Source organism: Haemorhous mexicanus, chromosome 3 (assembly GCF_027477595.1).
Source record: "Haemorhous mexicanus isolate bHaeMex1 chromosome 3, bHaeMex1.pri, whole genome shotgun sequence".
Classification (NCBI taxonomy): domain Eukaryota; kingdom Metazoa; phylum Chordata; class Aves; order Passeriformes; family Fringillidae; genus Haemorhous; species Haemorhous mexicanus.
The window spans coordinates 46,542,060-46,547,556 of record NC_082343.1 but is presented as its reverse complement, the minus strand read 5'-3'; positions in this window follow the sequence as shown (position 1 = coordinate 46,547,556).

The following is a 5,497-nucleotide window of genomic DNA, read 5'->3' as shown; positions in this document are numbered from 1 at the left end:
CTTTGGCAGCTCACTGTGGGCTGGTAGCACATGATCACAATTCAGAATGATTCATTAGGACTGCCTTTGTCAGCAATTGGCAGGGAACAGCTCAGAAAGCTGCTCTTGGCTGATGTCTCTGCACAAATCTTTACCATCCTTAAGAAACAAAGAAATCCACCAGCCCCTGAACGGTTTGCTGCTAATTTTTTTTCCTAAGGAAAATTATCTGGATTTTAAATTAGTTAAGTAATGTTCTATTTTTAACAAGAAGCAAGTACCTGACACTTTCCCAGTGGCAGATACGTAATATCTTTGTAGGATTCTTTTTCTTGTTTCCTGTTTAACAAGTACTTCATTAAACTGCATTTTGTTAGAAATCATTTTAAACACCTTCAAGTACTCCTGAAACTCAAACTGCTGTATTAAGCTGCAACAGCTCAGCTTGCCATTGCAGAAAGCTTTGTGTTTATAAACAGTTACACAACTGGCACAGCAAATCTAAAATATTCAGTTTCTTCTTTTTCTTATAAGATGCTTATAGAATAGGTGGAAAGGTACATCAGGACTTCCAAACCTAGCATATATAGGAACAAAATAAAACCTCCTAAAGATCTAAATTCACCAAAGCATACATGCAGCTACAGGTTCTTTTCTTCTTGGTTGCTTTTGTGCCATCACTCTGGAAACAGCTGACTGGACACACCTTCTCACAAATGTGCAGATATGCCCTTGGGATGAAATCTATAAATTAATAGGTGCTATGGCAGGCTGATGGGTTTGACTCATGGGGGTGAGAACTGAGAACTGAAACTGAGTGGTTTAGACATTTGTAATGTGGTCAAAATGCTTCATATATCTCTAGGTCATGTATAGCATCATGTACCCTAAACCAACAAGATTTTAAAAGCTACTTTGGTTATGGCTGGAGCACTGACACGTTTTTCTCTATCATTTATAGTAAGCTGATTGCAAGAAGTGCTTATCACCTGGACCAATCCCCAGGGAAGACTCCATATGTCTGATGAGCAATGAAAAAAGATTCCTGTAGTGGAAGGGTCCGTGTAATGAACTAACACAGTGTACGTGATATGCAGAAACTGACACTATCAATGAAAATAGTGATTTTCATTATTAATGCCTTGCACTAACAGGAGTTCAAAACTACTATTTTGTTGAAAAAGACAATTATCATAATTGTGCTTATCAATATAAATAAAATATATTAAAATTTGGGTATCTATTTAAAAATATCTCAAAGTGAACCCTATTCTGCCCCAGAAATATCCACCCTGAACCCTTAAAGCTCTATTCCAAAATCCAAGGTTAGGTACTGAAACTTCAGCAGTTTGATTTTCAAGGTGCTGAGTAAACTCAGGTCCAATTGACTGCAAAAAGATTTGCAGGTTCTCAATGCTTATGTAAATCTGGTCATTGATAAAAGTTTCTAGATATGATTTTAAGACTCTTACCAGGAGCAGGCAGCCTTGAAAATCCCAGATAAACAGCTTACAGAAGCAGGGTGATACACAGGGCTGGGTGATGGTCGATTTGAGTACATACAGAAATGTACAGAACACAGAGTGAATATGGGAGAGATGAGAGAGGACAAGAAATGCCTAAGCACTAAAAATCATGTGCATGTACAGAGGTATGTTAGAGTTTGCAGAAAAATAATTATATGGCTTCAGTGCAAATAAACTTGGACTTAGTTTTGAACTAGCACGTTCCTAGATCCTGCATAATTCCTGGGGGAAAAAAAAAGAGAAAAGAAAAAAAAAAGAAAAGGAGAGGGAAAAAAAAGAGTGAAATTGTAAAATTTACTCGATACCAGGGTAGGATACGGAAAACCGAGCAGTTGCTGAAGCAAGTTTTTCAGAGAAGCTGTCTGTATTCAGGCTGTAATGCTCATTAGGAATAGATGGCGGAGGTAAAGGGCCTGAACAAAAGTTTAGAAAATATGTAAAACATGTATAACAAATAGGATACAATAAATTATATTTCAATACATACTACAAAATGCTCCATCTCCCAGATGAGGAAAACATCTCCCATATATTGAAACAGACTTCCTCCTAGCAGACAAGGAAAACAACTTCCTAGCCTTCCTCAGTTCCACTAATAGGCCAGCCTTGTATGTCTGTCAGTCTTCATAACCCCAGTGCACACATACACTATCGAGAGGCCAGAGTGAAGCAATAACAAATTAAGTGGGTTACACACCACCTCTCTGCTCTCAACACAAACTTTCTGATTGTGCTTGTGGCCATCATTAACCCACAGTGGCCATAAGCACTCTACTGCTTTTTATCAGTGACCTATAACAGCTCTTCACAGCTTGTGCTGTAGGACTTTAACCTGCTACATGGGGTAAAGGCTTCCATTGCATTCCTTCAGCAAGAGCCACCAGGATTTTAACACTGCCACATGCCTAAAGTATTCTATAAAATGTACAGAGGAGAAGGAATCCATTTCCACTCAACAATATGCTGGATTAGTGCCCTTGGGATGAGATTGTCAGCTCATGCTTTGTGTGTTATAAACAGCTAAAGAAGAAGCTGCTGCCTCAGTCAGGTGTCGCCGAGGGACAGCAAAAACAGTGGTCACACAGATTGTGCCCCAGACAAGTGTCCTTGACATAGGTGAGCAAAGGTTGGTTGTGCAACTCTGCATTGCAGCGTTACAAGAAACTTCTCAATAGACTCCTCTTCCCATGCAGCTCTTCAGTGCTTAGGAAGTTCAGCCACTTTTCGGTCTTCAGCAGCCCTGCTGCTGCCTGTGGATGTTGGGCAATTCCAAATGATCTGTCTGTGTTATTATTTTCTTTCTAAGAGGCATTGGTCGAAGAAAAATATTTCACTGAACCGCCAGTGTTCAAAAAGTTGCTTATCTAGGCTGTCCCACTGCTATTTGACTTGAAATGAACAAAAGTAATTAACATAAAGTGTTCGGGTTCTGCAAGTTGAACGACTGCCCCTGCTCCTGTGCAAAGAGGTCTGAGTTTTCACCTTTGATGTCACTCGCAGTTAATGAATTTGCTGGCAAGACTGTTAGCACTCTGCAACTATGCACTCTCATTAGTGTGTAGTTCTAAAAATCATTTAGAAAGGGTTTTGCAGAAAAATGCACTTCTGAGAAGGGAAGAAAATAAAGTAATTTTAGATTTTGTTAGATATGGAACCATCTTAATATTTGATTTTATACTATGGTAGTCCAGAAAACTTGTCCTTAGTTACATGGGCAAGTTTTTAAATTCTTTTTGAGGCTTTATGACTTCTTGGAAGGATTGCGTTTCTTAAAACGACCAGGCTCTCATGGTTCAAACCTGAAGTACCAAAGAAAGTATCATGGCTGGATGTTAAAGTCTGTCCTTCTTCAAAAGTTGCTTTCTCCCAAAGTTATCTGCAAAATTGTGAGGACTTTCTATTCAGTTCCACCCCAGTTGAGACATACCAGTAGAGGTTGTCAGATAGACAGGCCTCTTGCCAAACCAAACAGAAATAAACTGGTATTCTGGTTCAACATTTTTTTTTGCTCTGCACCCCATGAGGCCTATGATTACAAAACTCAACAACAACATTTTGAAGTAAATAATTCTTCATATTTCTACACAAAAAAACCCCCTAAGTGGGACAGAAATCTGATGCTGAACAAGATCTGCCAAGTATCTGGTGGGGAGTGGGAGTATTAATACTCTGAATTAGGCAAAGGGTAGAGATACCGTAGAATTCATGATTGTTTAATTCTCCCAAGTTTGTCACAACCCTTACACCTCCTCCTTTTTCATTTTGTGTCCCACAAAAGTATGAGCTCAATTCCGTGCACTCCACTCATTTCACTTGAAATAATCTCTTGAATAGACAAATTCCTCTGAAGCCTTGTGTAATGTGACCATTAGAATAGAGAAATTTAACTATGTGGTGTAAGCACACACCTTCTGCATCTAATACTTAGGCCAATGCAATGTGATGCATTACATGACAAGATGTCACATTTCTTGATGAGACGTGGTGGCCAGGATGCTGAAAAAAATGGCCATTTTCTTTGAACGGGTTCAGCAATCTGATTTAACTACAGGGCAAGCACCTAAACCAGTGCCTGCTCAACATGACGGATGAATTAGCTAATAAATCCTGAACCTGCAATTTCTCGTTTGTCTTTGGTTTCTGAGAACCTTGTTGGAAGCTTTTTGAATGCTACTGCGTTGCAGAGCACAGGCAGTTAGGCTTGCAAAATACTGCTGATGGGATACTTCTGTCCTTCATTTGGAATGGGCTCATCTCCAAGTCATGGTCTACGTCACCATCTTTGGGATCCAGCGTCTCTCTGCCATTCAATATTTAGCAACTCTGTTAAAAGCCAAACAGAGGGCTGGGAACCAGTTTTCTCAAGGGAAAAAAATGTCCTTTCATTGCTGGGCTTTCTCTGTGCCTGGGCATGTTACATTTCACTATTAATCCTGACACAAACCTCATACTCAAAACATGTCTAAATAAAACCCTCATAAAAAAATCAGGATTTATTATTCTAATCTCATTTAGGTCATACAGTGGCGTAAAACAGTACAAATTCAGGGCCTTAACCCATAATCCTTAAGGCACCCAGAGCTTCCATTGGTTTCGCATAAAGTAATACTTACACTTCGTGGGCAGGAGCTCACCACACAAACTAATCAAAGTAATGCAAATACCTTTAAAGCAAGAAAAGTGTGGTTTCATAATTTCAGCCCATACATGACCAGAAGAAAATTTTCCAAAATATGTAACTCAGTGAATAGAAGATTGAAAGAGACAAATTCTTGAAACAGAAGCATCTGAACACGAGTGCCTTTGTTTCATTTTTGAGCTTTGTCTCTATTAGGCTGATTGAATGTTGATTTCAGGCTGTCCTGCAGACTTCTCCATTGTGCAATAGGCAATAGGAGCAATAGGAAGCTTGGAGTTGTAGTTTGGATTCTAGACTGGTAAGAAAGTCCTGGACACCCTGAAATTTCTGTCTGTGTTGCATGTTCCTTGGGATTTAAAGCAAGACTCAGCAAACTGAGATCTAAGATTAAAAAGAATCAAAAATGATTTGTTGCTTTTCACTGTTTAAATCATTCTTTGCAGCTTTCAGTTTCCTGGATGTCTCCATAACCTAGAAAGACACTTTGAATTCTTGCTACTTCAAGCAGAATATATCCTCTCCTCTGCTAGCCTTCTCTGTTTTCTTTGACTCATAGTTTACACTGTACTTACTCCTTTGCACCCATCCCCAGCCTCCACTGGAAAAACCCATCAAAAGGGAACTCAAGCAGTTGGGCATTTCCCTTCAGCGGGGATTCCCTTAGATCCGTCAGCTGTGTATGAGCTGGCTGGAAAAAAGACGTGGATTAGATGTGTACTGATAACAGAGGAAGGGGGATTTGAGCGCTAAAGGTTACTTGGCCCAGAGTCTGGGCATTTCATACTGCCTGTGACATTTCCTAGCAGGGAACATGTCTTCCTTTCACAAGATTCTTGACAGGTAAATAACAAAA